A 25,079-nucleotide genomic window follows, 5' to 3' on the forward strand; every position below is an offset into this window, starting at 1 on the left:
TGCTTTGGTTCTTCCAATTACTTCTTTAGGGGGAAGGTTTCCATGTTGTCTGACATCATAAACTAAGACCACCAGAATGTCTATTATTGAGAGCCATTTCCTAACTCTTTCCTCTATTATTTTCATCTGCAAAACTCAGACTTCTTACTGAGGGCCAACAAGCCCATAGCACCATTAGAGTGTATCTAAATTAATCAGGGGGGAATTCAACTTATCCCAAGCTAAAAGCAGTTCACCCAGTTAAGATTTCTCTCATCATTTGTTTCCTTTTTGATTCCTTATGTTGTCCTTCCATCAGATAGTCACATAAACAAAGTTCATTATTATTTTACTAGTTTTCTGAAATATCTCAAAGTCTTTATTTAGTGGAATAAATAAATCTTCAACAGAAGAGCAAGATATTTAAAAGGGTGTGCCAGTATCAATTTCCTATGCTGCCCTGAACTTTCAATTAAATGAAGAATTAGGAAAAAAATCTAAATAAAAGGAGTATATTTTCCTTCTGATTTTTCCCCCAATAGAAGGCTCAAAGATTAATATACCATGCAACAGAACACATGACACTTATACAGATCTTAACACAAACAGATACAGTGAAAACAACTACATTCTGCAGAGAATCTTTTAGAGACAAAAGTGCTCTTCAGACAAGGCCTCTGAACAGGTTGTTTGAAAGTGCCTCTTGATAAAGAACTCCCACATACAGCTGTGCCCACTATTCCCTGAGGAAATAATGCTTCCCTGAACATCCCTTTGATGGGCCATAACTCAGCACCAAACTCTTTCCAGCCTGCAAGAGAGTCCTCCAGAGTAGGAGCAAGAGCTCAAATAAAGCTGGTGGGTCCAAGATGGGGGAGGTGGGTGAGGGCTCCAGGTGGGTCTGGCCAGAGCCACTAAGGCCTACTCAAGACCCTATTATAGAGGAAAGAGTCAGAATATTGAGAAAGCAGCTATAATAGTAATAAAAATAAACAAAAAAATCCCAATATTAGTCACTTTGCATGAATTTCAAGAGAACTGCTTGAAGATGATTCCTCAGTAAGATACCACGCTCTGGGAACTATTAAGTAAAGTTCTGAAGGTTGTTCTTTAATGATTTTAATATCTAAAGCTTGTAGGAAAAGGAAAAACCCCAGTCATTATAAAATAAACTCCCAACGACACAGACTGTGTATCTCCTCCTGTTTTGGTACGCTGTTCCCTAAATTATTCAGCCAGTAGCCACAAACACATCTTCATGTGGGCTAGGAAATATGTTTGCACAGACTTCCAGAAGACCAAAGTCTTTTTCCACTACATCAAAAAGCCATGCAAAAAAGTGTGCTGAAATAGAAATGAAACTCCTAGTACTTTCACAGACTTTACTGGTTCAGTGCATGTTTGTTCATGGTAGCTTTTGACAAGAAACAGGACACAGGTCACTGGATATTTTTTCAACTATGATCCAAATAATAGGACTTTATCTAATTCTTTTCCCACATGATGAACTTATCACACAAAAGTTTTCAGAGGAGAAAACACTCCAGCCTCTTGAAAATAGAAATGGTAACCAACCACCAAACTAAGAAGCAATGATGACGATAAGTAACAATCTGCCGTCATCTTGGCAGCAATGTTGGCTGATCAAAGAAAGTTAGACATGAAAAACTAACACATGAGATTTGCCAGTAATTTCAACTCCACCTTTGTCAGTGGCGAGTGAGTCCATGTCCAGCAAATCCATTTCCATACTGGCATGACTGGAATAACCTTTATGTGACTGATAGACTGCTCCTGAAAAGACAGCTGATTTTGATCCCTCAAGCACTTCAGAGGGCTGTGTTAGTCCATCACCTTTAAAAACACAAATTTATAAACAAATACAAGGTCAGATCACAACATGCCGCGTGCTAGACTGTTTTGTTTTTCTTTTTTTTTCACAGCACATTCATTCTATCCAGTAAATAAGCATTTGGAATGTAATAATTTAAGTGTAGGAAGGGAAAAAAAGGCACAAATAGTAACAATCACCAGGGCCATTAATCTCCTCAAAGCTACCTGCCAGATCTTGGCAGTAGAGGCAACAGACTAGTTTTTTTGGAAAGGACACAAATACAGTACTGTGGTTTATTACTTCTCCAGATGTATTGGTTTGGCTCTACTTATATAGACCTAAGTGGCACACATTGTCCAGAAAGTAAGTAAATACTTGAAAAACATGAAGTTCTCATGTCAGATAATGGACTTTTAAAATAATAAAAGTTTTCATAGAGCTGTTACATTTAACATCATTGCCATAATTTATTTTGCCCCAGAACAATGGGGGGAAAAAAAGGTAGAGAAAAGGAGAGCATGAACTAGAGCATATTAAAAGAAAAAAAAAATCCACAAACCATCTGCAAAAGTTAATGGGTCGATATAAAAATCTAACAGCTATTGCACCTGGATCTGCTTCTGCCCAATTTCTGATGGTAAGTAGATTAAAGATGATTCTATCCATGGCACCCAGATAGCCTTAAACTAAATGTTCCAGATGAAAGGAATGTTGAATATGAGAAGATGATATAAAAATCCATCAACAACAAATGTCAATGGTTGGCACAGAGCAAAACCACTGCCTGACCTGAGACCGGGGACTGGAGCTCTCAGACATGTGGAGCTTTTCAGAATGTAGCAAATAATCCCAGCCTCCCTCCTGTGATGATTCAGAAGGATTTCTTTGGAGGATCTGGGGTCATCTGAAGTATTTTCCAGTTCAAAAATGAGAAAATCAAGGACCTGTTTGCATTCCCTAATGAAATGTAAGCTACTTTGGAGGCTTCCCACAAGACCACATCAGAAGCCAGAACTGTCTTCCCAATGAAGTGATCTTAAAACCTCTCTCCATGGGTATGCTCCATAGGCATGTGCATTTGTGTTTTGGAAATGTTGATTTGTCATTTTAAGTTTTAATGCAATTGCCAAACAGAACCATGATATATTGTAAGGCTAAGACAATGAACATGGCAATTTCATGAAAGAGCTTTTCCTAGCAGCACCACGAGCCATGTTATTTAAAACAGGGCAACACCAAATATTTCATTTTGTGTGAGATCACCCATATCAAAAGACTACCCTTTTCTAAAACAAAATATCACTTTTCATGTTGGGGAAGGTTTATGTTAAACTCTAACAACCTGGAGCAATTATTTGATGCAGTTGATAAAGCACCTTGTACTGCAAGGATCTTGTTTTTTCCTTCTGGTGACAGATGCCTTCCTTAGTTTTCAACTGCCAGGCACAGTTACTTCTGGAATTGAACATATAGTCAAATCCTGGAGTACAGATATCCCATATAGGTAATTTTATACAAAAAAATAATTTTACTTTAAACCTAGACTCTTCAAAACCCTAAAAGAAAGGAATACCTCGAAAATCTTACATGCAGATATGGAGGCTGCATGTTTTATCCTCTTCCTTCCATTATTTATAAAATGCTTTTCTCACCATCAAGAAAATTATTTCAGCCAATATTAAACTAGACTATACCAAAACCACAAAACTGAAAAAAAAAAAAAAAGCCACCAGGGACAGTTAGAAGAAAAGCTGGATAACCTGAATGCTGTGGTGGGTATAGCCCAAAAGACCTATGCTTCCTCAGTAATTTTGAAAATCTGCTCTTGAAGGATAAGAGGAAGATTTTTGCTGTAGTGACAATATACAACAAAAACCAGTACTACTTCAGAAGGACTCAATAAAGGAGCTCCAGGCTGACAATATCCTGAAGAGGTAAAACCTTTGCCTCTGATCCAGCAGAGATCAGATCTCCACTGTAACTTTGTTCTGTTTGGTGGATTTTATTTCACTCGAAGATATAACATGTAGTTGGGGTCTACAAAGATCCATGCTGACATAGCACCAGTATTTCCAGTTCAGGAGGTTTTTGGCCATGACAGCTGTCCCTGAAAGGAGTGCAACTACCATAAACATCCAAATCTTGCCAAAATTCATAGTTTCATAGCTGCAGAAAATACTGGGTCTGAATGTGATCATCCTAATCTCCCTTTCATGGTCTCCCAAAGGAATAGGGAACAGGCATGGGAATGAGAGGGAAAGGCTCCAGGGTGGATTTCCAGCTGTACGTAGACATGCTACTTCCCTCCTGCAGGGCCATGGGTGGACACACAACTCTCCACGCTCCCAACTTTGGAGCCTGCAGAGGCACCAGAGGAGCCTGAGTCCCTCTTCCAAGACAGGGAGATCACTCAGAGGATCCCACTGCTCAAAGGCACAGAAAAACCAAAAGGGAGGTTGCAGACAAAGTGCGAAACTCCTTCCCAGCCTCCCCAAAATAGATTTGTGTATCCTCTCACTGAGATTCTGTCCTGTTACTTCAGTTCTTCCATAGCCTTATTTATCAGATTTTCATCATTTTAACACAGTAAATTTGCGTGCCAACCAGGAGGAACTGAAATTCATGAACTTCCCAGGCCCAGGTTCAGAACTGAAGTACATATTGTTTCTTCCCGCAGTTAGAGACACACAGCTGCTCTTGTGTCAGCCAAAGCAGAGCTCAGACATCCAAGTCTGGGAGTTTATTTTTATCAGTCAGCAGTCCAACAGAGAGCTTACATGGCTTAGTTAGAATCCTACATTTTTCTGTATATTTTATCTATATATCTATCTATATATCTATCTATTTTATATATATATATATATATGATACATGCATCTCTTAAAGCAAAGTCAAACCTGGTATCAGCTGTATGTTTAATGCAGATGCATTACTTGCCTAGAAGAGAATCTGCACGAGGGAGCACTGTAAACCAGCACAGTGCATTTTGTGCTTCGGTGCAAGATTATCTCACCTCCATTTCCCCTAAAAATCCTGGTGGAAGAGGAAATTAAGGGAGACAAACTGAACTGTGATGCTTAGGGAGTCCCTTGATTCTGCCTGTCACAGTTTTAAGCCTGCCTGGGGCCTCAGGGGAGTCTGGCTGCTCTTACTCCTCCTCTGCCAACCAGACAGTAACGGCCCAGTGCTTTTATTCATTACCCTGAATGTAATGCACTAAATTTAACAAGTAACACACTCAGCGGGAATTTATTGGCCTTTTGCAGCATGATTGCAAGGTAGGATATGGATATGGATTCCAATTACTGCTGACACCCAGATAAGAGGAACAAAGCCTATATATGATTGTTATTAATCAAAGGTGATATCTGGTACTGCGAAGAAAGAGAAAAACAAACCAAGAATAATTTAAAAATACTTAACTAAGTACTTTTTTCCTATCAAAATGTCAGTGGTTGAAAATAAAATTATGCTGCCATTTTCTAGCTAGGAATAATAAAAAGGATAAGCAGATTGTGCAAAAATGGTCAGAAAAAAATGTAAATAAAAACTGCTATTGATTATAAAATGACATGCAGAAAACTCTCATCCCAGGAGATGTAATATGCTGTGTAAAGCCTAAAAAAGAAATATGCCTGGGTTCACAGCTGTAGAAGTATTAATAATCGCTAAACAAAATGAAAATTCTGTGTTGTATATTCCAAGGAGCTAAGATTCATATTCATCTGACAGCATTAAAAGATGGGCTAGGAAGAAATTAATTTTTCTTATTCACATCTGGAGTTTAAATAGGTACAATATGAATGGGCAAAGAACAAGCCAAAGACCACTGCATCAAAATTCCAGAAACCAACAGATGTGAAACACATGTAATATCTCTCCTAAACCTCCCCCAGGTGTGCACAGAATCAAGCCACTGAGTTATATGGAATTGCACTCATTTCATAGCACTGCACCCCACAGCATGTTAAATACTGTGGTCATTCAGAGCAGTGAGAGGCAAAGAACTTGGATTCATAGTGTTTGGAATTGCCAGTCAGCTTGGACATAGAAGATGAAAGTCCTTTCCAAGTTGTCTAAACTGTTAAGGCCAGCAATGTGGGACAAGACAGCTTATGAAGTTTCTCACTACTATTTCCAATATTCAGGCTGAGCACATCAGATTAATATTTTCTGCTAGGAACTCCTTTTCCTTTCTGAACCATAAGCAGGATGAATTACTTTTCAAAACCACAGTGTTAAAAGGGATGAAAGTTACTGAAAGACACAGCATAAAAATTTGCTTGGAATCCAGTGAGTCTGCTATTCACTGACAGACTGCCTTATACACCTATAACTTATGTATTACTTAAAAAATTAATCAGAAAATGTGAAAATTATGTTGCAAATAGCACAGTGGCTCTTCCTGGATCTATCCCAGAACTCTTTCCTGCTTCTTGAGAACATTTTTATTTCCCAGTCCCTTCAGTATTTGTAAAAGGCAATGTATGTGCCCACTGGGACCAGAACTGCCACAGTAGCTGTCTCAAACAAACCATCACAAACTTTTCAGTGAAGCTTCCAGAAAGGAATTCAATGCAATGACTCGGAGAACAAGCTTAGAAGAGCTTTGACAATCCTTCTGTCTGTAACTAAAGATTTTATTCTACAAGGCATCGTTTTCACATCATCTACATAAGGCATGGCACATGCATGAGGCTTACAGCACACCTAACTGGGGTTAGCCTGCCTTTCCTGGGGTGCTGCCTCTCACCTGTAAAAAGCAATACAGCAGCTTTTGCTGACATTGAGAATTACATTTTCACTTCTCTTGTGAGGAAAAATGCCATAAGCATTTATGGAAAAATGCCATAAGCATTTTACTCTACAAATACAAGAGTTATAAGTTATAAAGATTTATACATTTCATCAAATAAAGAGGCGAGAAAAATAGTTTTAACAAAGGCCTTTACATAGTGAAACAGAAAAGCAATCATGTTTTCTCACTGCTTTTTGCCACTTTACTAGTATATGAAAGTGTTTTCAGAGTGGGTACAGCAGGAAGAAGAAGAAAATAAATAGGAATAAGATATTTTTAGGAAATAAAAGTTTTTTTAACACATCCTAGATACATTATATACTATATATTATCTATCACATGACATTTGCTATTTATGTATGAATGATGGATTGTATGAGAGCACAAAATAATTTTTCCTGCATTTGATGCTGTAAGGTTTTACTGATAAATATTTGATTGCATTTATATAGCATTTCAAACTGGGGGACAGTCAGCTTAGTGATGCAGCCTTGGATGTCAAACAGATCTTTTACTTTTATTAGTAGCTCTAGCATTTTCTTACAATACATGAAGTTTGTCACTGAGGCAGAAATGGAAACAGCTAAAATTTTGATTCATCAGAGCATGCAGCTACATTTACAATTTTAAGCTTGAGATTAGTGCTCACCAGGGCTTTGTAAATAAGGACTTTACTAAGTAATGACTTAGTAAATGCACTATATTTCCCCAACATTGGCTTCAGAGATTACTTCTGTAGTCCTCCAGCTAAAATGCGTGCTAGTGTTTTACAGTCCTTGCTCACAGTAAAACAAATGCACAGAAGGTAAGTTTCTGTGATTGTCTGCACATTGTTTTCCAAAGGACATGAAACTAATGTTGTTTCCTCATATTGCAACTAGAACCTTATATGAGGAAAAGCCCCATGGGTGGCAACAAATGTTGAAACTCCAGTCTTTTGTTCTCAAATGTTAATGACAAAACCCCAACAACATTTTCTGAAAAAGATTACAATTTAAAATGGTAATGGTACATTTGTCTCAAGAGAATTTGTATTCTGTCTGCAAACCAATCAAGATATGGTAAAAGGATTTAGAGAGAAATCACAGCTGAATGCATAAAATCCTGGGAACAAAGAATGGTACCTGTATACAGGAGACAGCTGGCAATACCCATCAGTGGACAGAGAATGCAGTTATCTTTATTCTTGCAAATGCAAAACCACCTTAATTCTGATAGTTTCTGCTATATGTGACTGGTTTTATTCACACCACACTTCAAGGAAGTCACTGTGTCCTCCATATTTTTGCTAGTCCATACCATGGATGTGTATTAGATCCAGACTCTTCTGATTGGAATAAAAATCACCAAAATGTGGATCAGGTTGATAACTCTAATGTAAAATATTATCTTCTCCTTCCCCCACCCTGCCCTGAATTTCTCACAATGCTTTTAACACACTAATCCTTAAGAATCATTTAAGCAATAAGAGTAGGAGAAGGCATCGCACTGGAAGGGAATAATTTCATGCCTCAGATGTGTCATGAAGCATGAGGATGAAGAATAAGTGACTTCAGTCACCTGAGAAGTGAAATGATTCCCAGAAATGCACTGCCTAAAGTATCTTTTTGAAATTATTTCATGGGAATTATTTTAGAAAAGGTCAAAAGAGAATTATTAGATTTGAGTGATTAAGGTGCCAACCATACAGCTTGTAATTCACTTTTTAATAAATAAGTTCTCTCATCATGCATTTAAAAATAAAGCATACATTTTAAAAATTATAAAGGACCTCCTTGCTCAGGTGAACTTCCACCCTGGCCAAGGTCTGCTACAGGAGCTGGGAAAACAAGGTTTGGGCCACTCAACCTACGTGAAGAGAGTCTTACGGTGATATTTGTCCAAACCCAAAGCAAGCATCACCATTGGGAAGTGTCCATTTCCTCTGAGTGATCCCTCTGCCGCAGTCTTCCTTGGTTTAGGAATGCCAAAGAAGGAAACAAATGTTCTGCACCACTGTACGGGCAAGAGACAGTGCTCTCTGGGTCAAGCATCTGTTTGGGTGTGGAGCAGGTATCTCCAATTTTATTCTTAGTTTTGTTGGAGCTTTGTCACCATTTTGTTTCTTTTGCAGAGAAAAATCACTTCTATTCTTCAGGGTTGAAAAAAAAATTGTGTCTTCTTTGTGCAGATTTCATTTTTAATAAAAAAAGAGGTTTCAGAAAACCTGTAAAATGAAAAATTTAAAAAATCATCCGTCATTACGCAGATAACAAGCTACAGTTTGCTGAGGCATCATCTCATGGGTTCTACTAGGCAAACTATCAAGTATTGAATGGAAAAAACACTTTGGTTTTGGAAAAAAAATGTTTAATTTTTCTTTTGAAAAGAATTGAGCTGTAGCTAATTTTTAAAGTTATATCATTAATCTAAAGTTTAATCTTTAAAGATCACACTCCTACTCTCATTCTTGGTATATGTTGTAATTTGACCATACTAGATACTGCAAAACATTTTCTTTCTTATGTCATTTTATGTTTCTTTAATGGCATGATACTAGGGGGTATTTTATTTTCCCGATAACATAAGGGGAAAAAAATTAAAAATTTAAAGCCAGAGGAAAAGGCATTTCAGATTTTAAACCAGAATATTTCTTACTCCTGTTAGTTTGTTATGGCTCTGAGGAACTGATCAGAGTATCTGAAGCGCTTTTGACATTGCCGTCAAAATGAAATATTTAAATTAAGGGACTTATTTTAGCTCCCCTGGTCAAGTACCACATACGTGGTAAAATGTGATAAGAAATCAAAAGGATGAGGCTCACTTGAGGGAGTATCCTCTCAGCCTACTCAAGGCACATAACACAGACATGATTCCATGTAACTAACTTCAGCAGCCAACATCCAGCACAGAGGCAATAATGTGTAGAGGCAGGTTCTGTCAGAGGGTAGTAAAGAAGGTTATTTAGCTCTAAACAACAAAGCCTTACATTCAAGCTAAGTTTGCAGGGCATTTACTGGTTGCTACAATGCATGAAATGCTGTGATTTCCTCTTTCTTGCCTGAACTTCAGCTGGTGTTCCACTTTTGGCAATTGTTCTGGGCATAAAGAGAAGTGAGCGTGTTGGTCTCAGCACCTGAGAGCAGGAGAGATCCTGCACGTGTTTGTTTTTCACATTAGAAAGGATCAGCTATGGAAAGACTTTGGGGGCTCAGAAGGACTTGACAGCTTTGCATCCTCAAGAAGAGACTCATTTGCTGCCAATTGTAAACGATATATACTGGGGTGAGTAGTGGGCTTAATTACCTACAATAAAATTTCTCAGTTTAAGTATTCAAACTGGTAATCATGAAATTATTTTCTCTTAGTCATCATCTTCCCTGTGCCCCTCCTTGCTTTCCCTGTGATCTGGTTTACATGCCCTCATTTACAAATATTTTTGGGACAATGTCAGGTTGCTTTAGGCCAAACGATGAGATTTCTTATCTATTTTTATAAAATTTAATCCCACTGGCAATGTTGGCTTGATTTCTCTAATGGGTACAATGAAAACAGTGTTTCATTTGGCTTTAAAACTGTGATCACAGATGAAACATTACAGGGCTATGCCAGAGTATGAGGGCCAGGCACTGAAACCAACTCTAAACAAAAACTGAAACTATGTAGTCTGTATTTTTGTTATGAAATCTGAAAAAAAAAAAAGAGGGGGAGAATAACCCTAAAAATCCCATATAAGTTGCTTATATGAAGAAATAAATTTGTTATATAGCAATATACCACTGCTATATTGTAACATGATGCTGATGTGGTATCAACCAGAGCTGTGGGATCCCAGATGGGGCAATGTTCATTAACACCCAGCAGCTGGAAAATTCATCACCCAACCAGCACATGGAGTTTCACATCCCTCTTCTGCAATTCAAGGGGGACCTTCCCCTCCAGCCCACTCCCACTCTGAGTTTAACCCCACAGCAAAACTTTTAGGTTATCATTGCAAGGATGTCTAATCCACACTAAATATGCTAATCAAGAAATACCTCAAGGGCCTCTTTGTGATGGTTTTGGTCCTACATGTATGCTAAATCTGCAGCTTTCGGCATTATCTTGGGTAAGAAATCACCATCTCTGGTTCATGAAATGCCATTTTCCTTGTCCTGTATAACAGACAGGTTTCAAACATTATCAACAGACACAGGCTGGGAGATTGGCTCAGAAGGACACGTTCCATAGAGGCAGGATGGATGCTCCTTCTACTCTTTGACCTTCTAATCAAGAGACCCCGGCACAAATAATCTGGTGGGGAAAGGGGAGGGAAGCTGAGAAGAGGTGTCCACCCTGCCATAGCATGCACAGAGGATATCCTGCACACAAGAGTATAGTGCTTGCAAGCCCATCAATATTTACAGCCAGCCTCTTTTTTTTTTTGGTTTTTTTTTTTTCTTTTTTAATTGTGAGATTCCCCAGAAAGAACTGTCCCAGCAGCACTATGGTGTGCACTGCCAGATGCCAAGAATCTGCAGCCTCTGAGAAGTAGATACACTACTCCTACCCCAGTGGTCCTGTGCTTCTCTGGAACACCCTCTGGGATCTGCCAGCTTTGGGAGAGAAGCCTGCTTGCTCTTTTAAGGGTATGAAAAATCTGCCTTATCCCATGGACAAATTAAGCAAATCTCTGTTAGTGAAATCTCATGGACTATCCCTTCCATCAGTAGTTTTAGTTGCAAGTTTTTCATACTCATGAGAGGGCTTTATATCCTGGCTTGAAATCACTAAAACTGCAAGACCACATTATACTGCAGGTAAATGTTGGGAAAGAGCACATTTGAAAACTGGGCTGAAGAAAATGATGGCTTTTCCTCCTTTTCCAGCCTGATTTTGTGAACTCAAATGTCCATCTGGTGTGGTGCTGCTCTGCTTGCACCCACCCCAGGGTCTGGGTGCTGGGCCCTGATGCATTCTAGTGGCAGATGCCCAGAGATTCCAGGCTGGACCCCCCTTTTTCCCAGGGAGAAAAGGAAAACCAGGGAGGTACCTAAAGGAACAATATGTCAGTTCTTTGTGGCTTTGCTCCCTCGCTGCAGGTATCAGCCTAAGATGGGGCACTGTGTGCTAAAACAGACCTCTTGTAAATATTTCATATTCATGAGACAAGCAAAAAAGGCCTGTCACCACCCTGTGCATTTCTATTATTTAAAGGGTCACTAATCAAGCAGTGAACTTACCTTTCCGACAAATCTCCATACCAGACAATCAATATTCATCTGCTGCTAGCGATACCCTTTCCCCGCCCGCCCAGCATGGCGGTGCAAGCCAGGCTGTCCTCCTCCTCCTCCTCCTCCCTGGGGATTAACACAGCCTGGGCAACGAGCCCTGAGGACCTGGGAGGGTGTGCTGTGTCCAGCACCCCCGGGAAAGGGTTTGGAATTGTCGCCATCCGCCGCAGCGGGTACAGTAGTGGCGGGACTGGGAAGGGTTAAAGTTTTGTCTGTGACACTGAAATTGAGGCCAGCTGTAGGTCATATTCATGTCCCAGTCACAGGAAAATGAACCTGTGAGACAGAACCTAATTATCTGCTAAACCAAAAGCCAGTCTCAGTTCAATAACTTACGACAGAGCTGGCAGCCAGATATAGTGTTGTCATGGTAACGCCGAAAAAAAAATCCACTGCAGTAGAGAACAAGAAGGAAAAGAAGGAGACTGTAACCCTGAATATGCTGTAGCCATTTGATCTTGGACAAGTAGATATGTCTAAAGAGCCAGATTGCTACAACTGTCTATCCACTTTAATATCCTCTATAATTACTGAAATGAAAAATGCAATTACAGTGTGCTCTGAGCTAAAAACCAGGAATAACTGGCTAACTGGGAATTAATTTTAGAGGGAACAATATCGGTTTCTTTCCCCTCTCAACACACATGGACTGAGAAGTATGTGGGGGCTGGAGAGCAGAGCCGCCTGCTTCCTGCTAGTCCAAAATCACTGCATGCCAATCAAACCCTTGCTTTTCCCTATCACCTTCCCCTCCTCCCTCTCCCATCCACAATCCATTACAGACAAGGGAAAAGTTCAGTAGAGCAAAGCACTAAAGATCTCGCTTTGTGGACTGCAATGTCTGAACTATGTGAAGTTAAGGGTGACATGAGTTTACAGCTCACAGAAAAACATCCTGAGCACGGCCCTTTGCACGAGACACACAATAAGTCAGAGCAGTCCCTGATGGAACCACGCTCCTGGAGCCAGGGGACAAAGGATCCTGTCCCCCCCAGCATGCTCCTATGGGGAGCTGAGCACATCCTCAAACAGAACTGGTGCTGGGTATGGGGTTTTTCCAGCTGAATCCTGCCAGGTAGGAAAACAAAGGACATGATCCTAACAAAGGACATGGTCCTTGGATTGTTCACCAAGCTGGCCAGGCACAAGGGCAGAGAGCAGCACCTTGGCTGCTGGACCACCCCCACTCTGCCAGGCCCCTTGGAACAGATGAAAAAAAGTTTATGACAAATCAGACACCAGTACACACCAAACACAAAATCAAATTGTGCTTTGAAATATATATTCAAAAATATATATCTATCAGACACAAATACACACCAAACACAAAATCGAATTGTGCTTTGAAATATACATTCAAAAATATATATATATCTATACATATATATATGTGCCCATATTGTTTACTGCTGTGAGGACCACAAAACCTATCTCTGTTCATTTTGGTCAGAGATGCAGATTTGATGTTGGAAAGATCAGCAGTGGTTCTGTGAAAGAACATGTATCTGTTCATGTGTATTAAAGACAGATTGTAAGTGAAACATCATGGTTAGAACAGTACAATTAAAGCAAATAAGCTATTTATTTGACACTCCTGTATCAGTGTTTCCAGCTTGCTGGAAGAGCTATCTGTGCTTCTCAGAGCAGCTTGCTGAACAGTGAGACTTCACTCCCAGATGCTGGAAACTGCATGGTTTCAGACTCTCACACAGGCACGCTATTCAGACTCAAAATGTTCTTGCCATTACTAATTGCATAAGTGACTTCTGAAAAAAATGTCAGTATTTCAGATGGTTAAGATAGCAAAATCATTTCCAACCTGAGAATGTGATAAGGAAATGTTATTGTCCTCATATTTTTACTGTGCACAGGCTTTCTTTCTTCTGACTGGGCAACTGAAGAGTAGATTTGGCAGTTCTTTTCCAGGAAAAAAGGCTCTTATTCTAGTAATAATACTGTCTGGACAAAAATTACTCTTTTAAGTGTGGCACATTCTGGAGAAGGTTATGTATCTATCACCAATTCACAGTGCTGTGTATGTGTATGTGAAAAAAAAAAGGAAAGTTTGTTCAAAAGCATGTTATTGGCATTGTAACTTTTAAAGTAAAATATGCAAAAAACACCCCAAAAACCAACCCATATTCCACAAAAGTCCACAGGCAACACATCATGTGGATCTTCATGTCTCTGTATAGTTTGAGACCAGCATCCTGATCTCATAAATACTTACCATTAGTACCCATTCCAATGAGTAGTTCTGTTCAGGTAGTAGAGGTGTCTGGTATCTACAGAGAAGAGGAGTATGACCTTTGTACACCTGCACAGTTTTTGTCAGCAGTAATGCAGACCAAAAGATGTCCATAGCAATATTTTCAATCAGCCAGCCTGATGCTTGGCGTATGTGAAGTCTCCTAAGGTCTGTGGGTCTAAACCTGATTATGGTGGCCATTAATTTGGCCTGATTTTCATCATGGAAAATATGAATGACCTCCATAGTGCTTTTCTTTCATTGATCTCTGTGTTTCTGAAATGTTAGCATCTTCCTTCTCGACCAGTCTGAGAATTGTGCTGAGTCTTATCAAATTATTTAAAGGATTTTTAGGAAAATATCTTCTGGAAATTGGCTTTAATACACTGGTTTTCAGCCTTCAAGGGATCTATGTAAACTGATAACTCATTTTTGAGAGAAATCTATTAAAAAGGCCTCTGAATCTTTTCTACAAGGATCACTCCCACAGGAAATACAGAGGCATGTAAATAATGCAAAAGAAGAGAAAAATCATTGGGAAAAAGTTAAAAACTTCAGCACGGGGAACAGAAATTCTGCTTCTATTTAAAAAACGGAACTGAACAAGATCCTAGTCATCGCACACGGTAAAAGGAAAAAACTCTTGATTTTGCTACTGAAATGTGTTTTGTTTCTCACCTGAGCTTGCAGACATTCTGAGGCAGCACTTCCAAAAAGAGTGGGCTGCCCTTTCCCTCTCTCTTATATGGATCTGCTGAGGAGAGACAGGCTCATCCTGGGGATGAAGCAAAGGGGAGCCCCAGAGCGGGTCTGCAGAACCTCCGAGCAGCAGAGCTGCCTCTGCTCTCTGTGAGTCTGACAGGGCCACTGTTAGGGCCTGAGCTTTTTGGGAAAGAAGCACCCACCCTCACCTGTGATGCTGGCAGCACATTTATCACTAACAAATCCCAGGGCTGTACACTTTAAGCTGCTCGTTGTAGCTACGAAAGGGGTTAGCTAGAATACTGATATATTTACACAGCTGAAATCCAAACGTGTGCCTCAGTTGGTGTTCTGACATTTGTTGAAAAGAGACCAAAAAGAGACCAATTAATGAAAAATGAGAGCATAATTTTGTAATGGCAGAAGCATTGCAGACAGCTATTGGCTAAAATGTCCACCTTCTAGCATCAACATTAAAAAATAAATAAAGAAGAAATTAGAGAAATCATGACCTGACCATTATGGCAGTAACTGTGGTCAAATGCTGTCTTGTGTCCCTGTATGAAACTGCAGCTTTCATAAATCTGAGCTACACCAAGTATCCACTGACATAGTTTATTAATTCATGCTTTTATCCAACCTCCTGAAAACATAAACTCAGAAAATCAAAGCTGGTTATAATAGTCACTATTGAGTATTTCAAGGCAATATTTTAATTTTCGAACAAAATACGCAGTTTGTGAAGTTCTTGAGAGTACAATGGAATGGGACAGGTAGCACAGGACTTGATTTCATATGTATTAAGTGTCTGTTGCCTTTTGTGATGACTTGAAGCATCTGAGACACCAATGTGAGGCTGACATCAATGAGAGTCTGGCAGGTATGTCACACAGTTCCAGTGGACTTGCTATCTTTGGGAGTAGCACCAGTAGGATGCCCCAAGACAAATGGCCAGTGTAACTTTACACTTTCTAAACATTTCTAATGACTTATGGCTCCTCCAAAGCACTAAATTTTAGTCAGGCCTGAAAGAAATACCAAATAACCACATGAATACATTTTGATTTTTCTCATCAGCTGGGTTGTAATATGCCCTAATATACTGGCATTATGCTGTAGAGTGGCTGTACTTGATCTAATCCCCCTAAATCAGCACTTACTATTAGATGCTAAATTTTGTTGTAGAACTGAGAGCTCAATCACTGCATTAAAAAGTGAGAACTGTGAATTACTTCAGATAGAGTCCTTGGTAATATCATACAATTTACAAATTGTGATGCTATAGTTACTTTAAAAAATCATATATAGTTGACATGAATCATCCAATAAAGCTGCTATATTAAAAACAAAAATCTCTGTTTAAACTAAGCAGTTAATATTTAAACTCATGTTCCATTAAAAATATGCCAGGATAGTTTTGCATCATGTTAAATGATAAACAGTGAGGCCACTTGATTTGAATCTATTTTTGTTGCAGTTTTTAGGTCCTGTGCAAAGCAGCTAAATATTATATTTCTTTGGTTGAATTTAAACAGAACCTTTTAAGTCTTGGAATAAAGACAGTTTAGACTCTTTTTCCAGAGCTAGCATTCTACTTTGGTGCAGGCTTCAATGTAAACTTCTCATCTTGTCCTTGAAACCCATGACCAGGAAGATGTGATGTTCTGACAAGGGAAATGTCTTCCAGGGTTCATTACACTGTCCCCCATGTAATCTGGGGATATGTTAAGCACAGAAGGATCCAGCTCATAGTATGGAGGTTTTTGAGAGTGGAAATAATTTAAGTGTCTTGTAAGGATGGTGGCCACTCTTCAAAATGTTTAGATTTGATGGTGACACCTTAGCAACTGAAGCCAAAGGCTCCCCTTGATTTTAACAAGGCCAAAGCATTCCTTTATGGAAACAACAAGGCTGCAAGATGCCTCTGTCTTCCAGGAAATGCTTTATGCTGATAAAAACAGTCATGAGAACATCACAGTGCCAAATGTCACAGTTCTGATTTAATCCACCTTTAGGTCTCTCCATTGTACAGAACAGTGTGTGGCTGGAGAAGTTTGCCAATAAGCTACATGTATCAGAAAAAATCATTGGCCCCAGGCAAAATCTCTCATATGACTGAACATTAGAAATTGTCCCTGACAAGAAAACACTTAGTGACAAATGAAGAGAGCATAATGATGCAGGTTACACAGAGGCAATACACCTTGGAAATCCATGCAAACCACTTATGTACAGCTCCAGCATTTTCTCAGTCTTCTGTGGATGCAAATGAATCTGCAGAACATGGATATATTTGTAATCAAGGAAAGATACCATTGTTATCACACCAAAAGGGTTCAAAAAATTAAAGCACAAGTAATTAAACACATGCACAAAAGAAAAGAAAAATTCTGCCAAGGGTGCTTAAGTAGGATGGTACCAGCTATTAGTCACTGCATTGAATTCCACAGGAGACAGAAAAAAAAGAACCAAACCACAACAGAGAAGTATCACTTTACTTGTCCGGATCTTATCCTTTTCCTTGGGCATGTCCTAGTGGCTGTTGTCAGAGAAAAAGGATTCTGGGCTAGATGCTAGCAATTTGCTGGATTGTTAACATTTCTCTCCACACCAGATGTGTTTTACTGCTCTTTAAGGTGTGCTGTGATAAAGACCACAGACAGTGTCTAGACACAGCACATAGGTAAGGCCTTTGGAAATCATTTGATGTGCTGTGTCTGTGTTATATATGCACGATTTTAATGATCTTCTTACAGGTTTTCCAGGAGTACTGTGCAGCAGGCAAGATGCACACAGAGAGAGAAAAATCCTTACCTTTGATTTCACACCTGTTGCTATAGACACCACAATGTATTTCACTCTATCCTGTTTAAGGGGCTTAAACGTGGAATGGCCATCAGATATTTTTAATCCTCTGTATGCTAAGGATGCTTTTCCTTTCTCAGTTTCACACAGGAATGCATCTGTTGGCAAATTTAGGCACAGCTTACTCACTGGCTTAGATTCTCATACATGCATTACCTCACGCCACCTTCCTTTTTTTAACCAGTGTCCTCTAGATGGTTTTGTTTTGCCAAGCAAGAAAACTGAAATTTTGCAGAGCATAGTAGCTCCTTGTGAAACTATTGGAAAGAACATTTCAGGCTTCAGTCACTGGAGGTCTGATGCCACCTCAAAGCCTTCACCTTGGGCAGTGGCCTTGCTCCAAAAGGGGTGCTGTGCTGTGGATGAGAGCCCTAGGAGTGAAGGACACTTGGGATCATATTTACTTACACTTGTTAGTGCAGCAGTTCCATGGGTGCTACAGTCACTAAGCTCATTCCCCTCCCTCCTTAGATGGGGAATATCTTGTCTTTACAGTGCATTCTTACCACCCAGGCAAAAGGAAAAAAAAAATTAAAATAAAAATATAGAAAAAGCCACCTTAATTCCATTTGCTTGGGGTTTATTTTTGGCTCTTCAAGTAAATAAAAGTGCAGCTGAAATTTTTAGAACTTCTGGGCCATTTTTGCCACAGAAAGGCTGTAACAAGCAGGAAAATTTATTGCACAATGGGAAGTCCTGGTGTGCCAACACTGCCACCACTGTGGAGCACCCCATAGGAATTCACGTGCAGGAGAGCAGACCTGTGGCATCACATGCTCTGTGCCTGCCTTTTCATCCTTCCAGTGCAGGACAGCTTCTGCCTTTGGAGGTGGGAAAAAGGTAATGTAGGCTCAGGAGCGGTGCCCATCACCTTCAGCAGGCTGTCAGAAAAGGCACTTACTTTCACAATGGTATCAGGTCCTGTGATGCACTGCACACACACATATTTCTGTAATTTTACACTTTATGTGGGAAACCAGAGTCATTGCATAGAGCAACTAATCCTCCAACAAAATAATGGAAATTCTGAATAAGAAGTAATAAAATAAAAGAAAATAAAAGAACAAGACCATATTTGGAGTATCCCAAGATTTGTGAAATGAAATTGATTTCCATTCAAATCAGGTCTTTTACTCTTCTTGAAAATGTCAGGGTGTCAGCCTTGGCCATTACCAGACTGTGATTTATAGTTGAGGCAGAGCAATAATACTCAGGTGACTGTCTGGAACTGTACTGCAGTGTCTGGAAAGGCTACAGATGACAGTTTCCTCCTTTCTTAACCAACTTGCATTGCTTATCTAAGATCAGTCTTCCCCTATCCCTCCTCCCCAAACACATGATAGGAAAATGATAAAATGTATAGGCTTGCAGATTTACTGAGATGAGGCAAATAAGCTTTGTGAAGGGACTAGGTTAGAGAACTTTGGAGAAACATATTACAAATAATCCTTTAGCTAGCTATATTCTAGCTGTTTGGATGGATACCTGTAAAATGTGAGACTGATTGCTTGGCTTCAACACACGGGTATGTTTTAATCCATCTGTAGGATCTATTTCTGTAATTCGAGCATACAAGAAACATAGGAAATGCTGAAATCAAGCAATCTTTCAAATAGTAAGAAAATACAGCTGCTGTCATTTCCTTCTGAAATTAAACTCAATTTATTCAATAAATAGATTAATGGAGGTCAAAAACTACCTGGCTAATAATTACTCAAACACTGATAAGCTAATTTCGTTATTTCTCCCATTGACATAAGGTTCTGCTTAAATAAAGGCAACAGAAGTACTTAACAGTTTAGGTGATAAACTCCTACTAATTTTAACTGGAATTGGGAATTTTAAATACCTAAAAAAAGACTTTTCCAAATCATTTTCTCTCTTTATTCCTTTAGCTATACTTGTGATCTCAGTATAGTGAAGCAAAGAAGAGAATAACAAGATAAATGAGTAAGAAAGTCAAACAAAAGAAAAATTACTAGCAAGCTAATAATACCATTCCTGACATCAGCTTGCTGATTCTGCTATTAGTATTTGCAGAAGATATTGACAAAATGGAAAAGACTCAAACAAGAACAAGCAACGTGGTCTGATCTTCCCAAAAAATCTTAGAGTAAGACAATGAAGACAATCTCATTAGTTTTTCACTGAAAATCCTAAGAGGGGGAAGAAAGCAAATGACCATTGAAGTTGTCAGGAAAATTAAAAAGGTAGCTGGAAACTAATTCTAAACAAATTCTAATTGGAAATAAAGCCAATGTTTTTGATATTGATGTAATAGACTACTGGGAGACTGTTCCAGGAGGTTATTATGGATTCTCTGCCATCCCAAATCCTAAATATACATGCTAACCAAACAGAAATTGTTGGTGTTGACGTGGGAGTTGCTTGGTGAATGCTTTGGCATGTTTTATGGAGGAAGTCAGACTGAATGATTGAGTTTGCCTTGGCAGCGGACAGGATATTTCTGCTGTGTGTGGGAGACACAAGGGAGGAGAGCAAGGGGGAGGGAAAAGGAGGGAAAGAGAGAAAGAGAGAAAGAGAGAAAGAGAGAAAGAGAGAAAGAGAGAAAGAGAGAAAGAGAGAAAGAGAGAAAGAGAGAAAGAGAGAAAGAAAGAAAGAAAGAAAGAAAGAAAGAAAGAAAGAAAGAAAGAAAGAAAGAAAGAAAGAAAGAAAGAAAGAAAGAAAGAAAGAAAGAAAGAAAGAAGGAGATGCCTGGCTGTATTTCTAGCCCCTGTAAGGTGCGAGTCCTACACGGTACTAAGTTTCCTGGTCTAATGAATGGCACATGGTATCTGGAAGTAGAGAGAATATAGGAAGGCATACATGGCATTCATGGATTGCATTCATCCACAGGTTTTACCACAGGCAGAAGAGCCTTCAACTCCTCTCAGAAGACTACTGCAGGTATTAAGTTCTGCTGTCATTTCGTAATCCAAGCTGAAGGATTTTTTTCACCATGCTAAAATCACACAGAATTGAAAGACACACATTAGACTGATTTATACAAAAATGATGAGTCAGGGACTCTGTGGAGCTCCTCCTTTCTGTTTGTTTTCTTACTTGTTTTTGCAGAAGATCATTGGGACCATTAAAAATATCAATCTGAAAAAAGTAAATGTGCATATCAAAACTAGTCTGAAGAGTTTCAATGGAAACTGGTTGAATATTGGGATCTGAGACCCCATAGCTTGTTCAGATGCAACCCTGTCTTTCCAAACACTGCACTAAGTTACTGTCAATAACTAAAGGAAAAACAGCAGAAAGATGGTAAAAGAAATGTATAAAACATTGCTTCACACTGCCACACTAAATCGTGACCTCCTGCTTTGCTAATATTTGTTTTATACTGAGGTCTCAGAGCTCTAATAAAATCCAAGGTCCCCCTGTGACAGTCACTGTGCTCCCATTAGTGAGTGGTGTTCCCCACATGAAAGAGCCCACAGTCGGCCTGGACAGCATGGGAAAATGGCAGGGAAGGAAAGCAAAGCTCAAGGGAACTTGTCTGCATTCATGATGGGTTCCAGGAAGTGACCCTAAATCTTTAGCCATCGATGCAGCAAAAAAAGAGCACGTAGGCAGCAGTTTGGAAACATTTCGAAGGGGTTTAAAAGTGTTAGTTATTGCATGTAGTAATTTTGATTTCCCACTAGCATTTAGGGAATGATTACCAAATTTCAGAGAGCCAAGCTGCAGTCCTTGGAATTTATTAACTCATAAAAGCCTACCAAACCTCAACACTCAGATACTGGCAACACCCACAAGAAATCTAACCCTCTGAGTCAGCCAGGAGAGTTTCCAATGCTGCACTGGTAACCTGCTTCACTTCTAAACATCCAGCCATTGTTTAAAAACCAGGTGCCTCAATGGCTCCTAAAACATCAATATTTTGACCATATTCCTCTATTTCAGAAGGAGACATAAGTTTGAGAATTAAGATCCAAAATAATATGCCAACATAATAAACAACAGAAAAGCACGGTCTACTATGTTTATTTAAAATGTCACAGTAAATCTAGCTCCCCGAATACCCCAGTGCACGTATATAAATAACATCAGCAAGACCTATAAGCACTGTGTATCCTCAGACTTGTGACAAATCTTCCCAACAGAGGGGTGGACCCTGTGCTTGCAGTGGAGAGCTATAAATCCCACCACAAAATGGCTGTGCCGGCCATTTCGCGTGCCGGGTTTGCTGAACACTGATTCCTGTGCTTTTGGGACACCGTGTCATAGGGATGGAGAGAGGCTATGTCTGGGTTAGGCTCATATCAGCTGCTGCAGGACGGCAGCAGTGTGAGAGTCTGTGTGAGGACTGTGTGAGCAGTGTGAGGACCTGCCTCCTGTAGGCCCAAAGCAGAACTAGGCTCCCTGAGTGCAAGGGCCGACTGTCAAACCTTCTGGAATTATGAATCTGGCTAAATGCTGGTAGTAAACTTTCCTGCACATCCCCAGCAGAAACTACCTCTGCTGAACAGAGCAGCGGAAAATTATCCCTAGCCTGCTCTTCCCAAATCACAGTTGTTAAAACTGATGTTCCATAAATGAACCTCCTTTCTGATTGTGCAGAGATCAGGACTATCATGCCATTCTTCAAAAGAAAAGGAGAAAGAAGATCTTTATTTTGAAAACTGCAACCAACAACCTAATATGTCTGACTGCTGGCTGTTTCTGAATGGGGCCAAGGGAGGAAATGCAGAGTCTGCAAAAATTTACAAGTAGGGGCAATTTATACATCCTTCTTGTTCAGGATGAAGAACCACTGTGGAGAAAAATGCAATCAGTGGGAGAAAGGCTGATTTAAACTCCTAGGCGAACAAAGCCAGCTTCTTGTAGGGCCTTACAGTGAGGCTATGGAAGGGGCTGAAACAAAGAGATGAAGAGAAGGGGAGAGGTGATTGTTACTCACTAGTAAAATTCTATTTCACAGAATAACTTTGGCAGAAGAAAAGCAACCTTGTCCAATTCTCTGGCATACCAACACCCACATGGACAGAAACATTTTAGTACTAGAGAGCGAGTGAGGATGCCACAATCAAACTTTTTCTAGACACAAAGTTTTCTCCATGCACTTCAAAGGCAGTTTGCAGAGGAGAGATAGAGGATCAGACAGTGAACCATGAAGACTTTTCCACTTTTCCACTGCTAACTGTCTCACTTGTATGAAAATCAGTATATAAACTGGATAAACAGAATCTGCTTCTCTATGCGTTGGAGGTACTCACTTCATCTGATTTATTGTCATCCGATAGAAATGCTTTAAGCAAAGGGATGCACTATGAAGAAATGCATTCTACTAGGAAAGGCTTGAGTTTGAAATTAAATCCTGTGCTAAACTTTTCAAGAAGTTCCTACCTTCACTGAAGTCTTTTCATAGCCCTGCTTATTTCTACTTTAAACTTCTCATTTATTGTACTTTAAGCCCCATCAGTGAATGTAAATGGGGTTTCACTATACGTTTAGTGCATTGAAGCATTCTTTGTTACAGTTCCCACCCTGCCGCATTATGTGAGCTCTGCCACGGAAGTCCAGCAGTCGGTTTGTTTTCTGCTATTAATAAAAGAACCTACTTTTCCGCACTTCTTTGAAGAAGTTGAAAGGGCTACATGTTAGAGGGGGAGGTGGTGGGGAACAGACTGTGGTGTAATCCCCAAACGCAAATGCTGTCTAGATTAGAAACCTCCCCGAAGAAAATTTACAAATGCTAAGACTGTGCTTTTTGTGTGATGAACACTAGAGCAATAACTTAGCCACATACTGGGTTCTGCCTAATGCTTAGGGAGCCTACTAGGTGAAAGGAATTAAATGAAAAATAAAATCTTCCAGTTGGCTCTGTGCCGGTGCCATCCAACCCTTTTGGTATCAAGTGACTTACTAATGCAACTATTTTCATGTGTATTTCATCACTGACATATCTTAATATAATACTTAGGAATCTGTTAAAATAATAATAACAAACACACAAATGGGATTTACACATTGCCAGTGTTTTTACATAGTCCAGGAAAAGCTTAATTAAAGGGGTGGGACGTGTCTCTGCTGAATAGCTGTTTTTCCTTCATACCTTCCCATGCATGACACGTACACATCCAAGAAAAGAAGTTGGGGGTGGTGGTGGTGGAAGAAAACCACCCAAAACCAAAACCAAAATTACCAGCCCTAAACTACTCAGCACAACCTTGTTGATTTGCTTGGCCATTTAAATAAATGAACATGCTTCTTGTAGAGAATCACGGCCCCAGCGCAACAGCTAACGAGTAAAAGTACAGAATATTGTCTGTCTTGCTCCCTGTAGAATACTCATATTGCTCACACTATCATGACCATATCTAGTTTATCCCACAATTACAACTAATCTTTAACTCCTAAATAAGTAGGAACAGGCATAAAGATTGCACTTCTGAAAGCCTATCAGATAAACTTTACTCTGTAGTCAACTGGAAGATTCTGTGATTAATTTTAAATCCTACTTAATAGGTTAAAGATGTTTTTAAAGATGACATAATTTTATCATGTTGATTTTATTAATCTGACTTTCAATTACTCTCTAAGGCTCCCATCCACTTGTTGCTACTCAGGCACTGCAATTGAAGCTCATCAATCAATTGAGCTGGATTCTGGTCAAAATATAACTCCCCATAAGAATCGCTCTAGTGTTGCCAAGGAGTGCAACAACAAGGCATCCAACAAACTTGGAAGATGCCTATTGTAATCATTAAACAATGAAAAAACTTAACAGGGTGATGAATGCCTCAGATACATTGTTTGGACAAAACCACTTTAAATGAACATAATAAAATAAATCTACTTGTAATTGAGTGATACAGTTTCAGCTGGTATTTTTTTATAGTATTCCAGATATGTTTTTTTCTATTGTGTGACTACCTAGCTAGTTATAGACTTCAGACTCAGATGGCAGGCAGTCTTTCTTTCTTTCTTTATTATTTTTTTGTAGGCTACAGTTGGTCCCTAAGAGGAGATGACTGCTTTTCAGTGTGAAATTATGTACCTAGTCAGGAATTGAGCATAATCATCACACGGGCGAATCAAAATGATGGCTACATTTACTGCCTACAGAAATTTCTGCTGCACTGCATATTAACTCACTGAAAATGTTGTGTTAGCTTATCGTGGATGTGCCGATTTTCATTACCCACGGAAATGCAGAACATCTCCTGTTAAACCTCATTGACATTTTTCATCAAGTGAATAGAGCAATGCCCTGAAATGTGATAATTGTAGATTCTTGTTATACAACTTCAAGTAAAATATTCTTCCCTCTAATTCCAACAGTAATTAACTTGGATTGGAATTCCCTTGACTCGTGTAGCAGTCTTCAGCACTGTATTAATGGATCTTACAGTTTATATGGTTGGAAAAGAAATCCTGTCCCATATATGC

The 25,079-nt window shown here is 39.4% G+C and overlaps 1 long non-coding RNA gene across 6 annotated transcripts in view; it reads right to left on the bottom strand.

Annotated features, from left to right (window-relative positions):
- The window catches only part of LOC129117352 (uncharacterized), a 30,951-nt gene extending 18,768 nt beyond the window's left edge, over positions 1-12,183 (bottom strand). For 3 of the 6 annotated variants that reach the window (XR_013181059.1, XR_013181057.1, XR_013181058.1), the window contains exons 1-2: positions 11,813-12,183; positions 1,684-1,833 (exon numbers count right to left, since the gene is read on the bottom strand). This is a non-coding gene — a long non-coding RNA (uncharacterized LOC129117352). Of the gene's footprint in view, positions 1-1,683; positions 1,834-6,743; positions 8,818-9,414; positions 9,528-10,627; positions 10,745-11,812 lie in introns of those variants that run through there. The other 3 variants (XR_013181060.1, XR_008533833.2, XR_013181061.1) reach the window with 3 other exon arrangements.
- Positions 12,184-25,079: the final 12,896 nt, after the last annotated feature.

This window comes from Agelaius phoeniceus, chromosome 2, assembly GCF_051311805.1.
Source record: "Agelaius phoeniceus isolate bAgePho1 chromosome 2, bAgePho1.hap1, whole genome shotgun sequence".
Classification (NCBI taxonomy): domain Eukaryota; kingdom Metazoa; phylum Chordata; class Aves; order Passeriformes; family Icteridae; genus Agelaius; species Agelaius phoeniceus.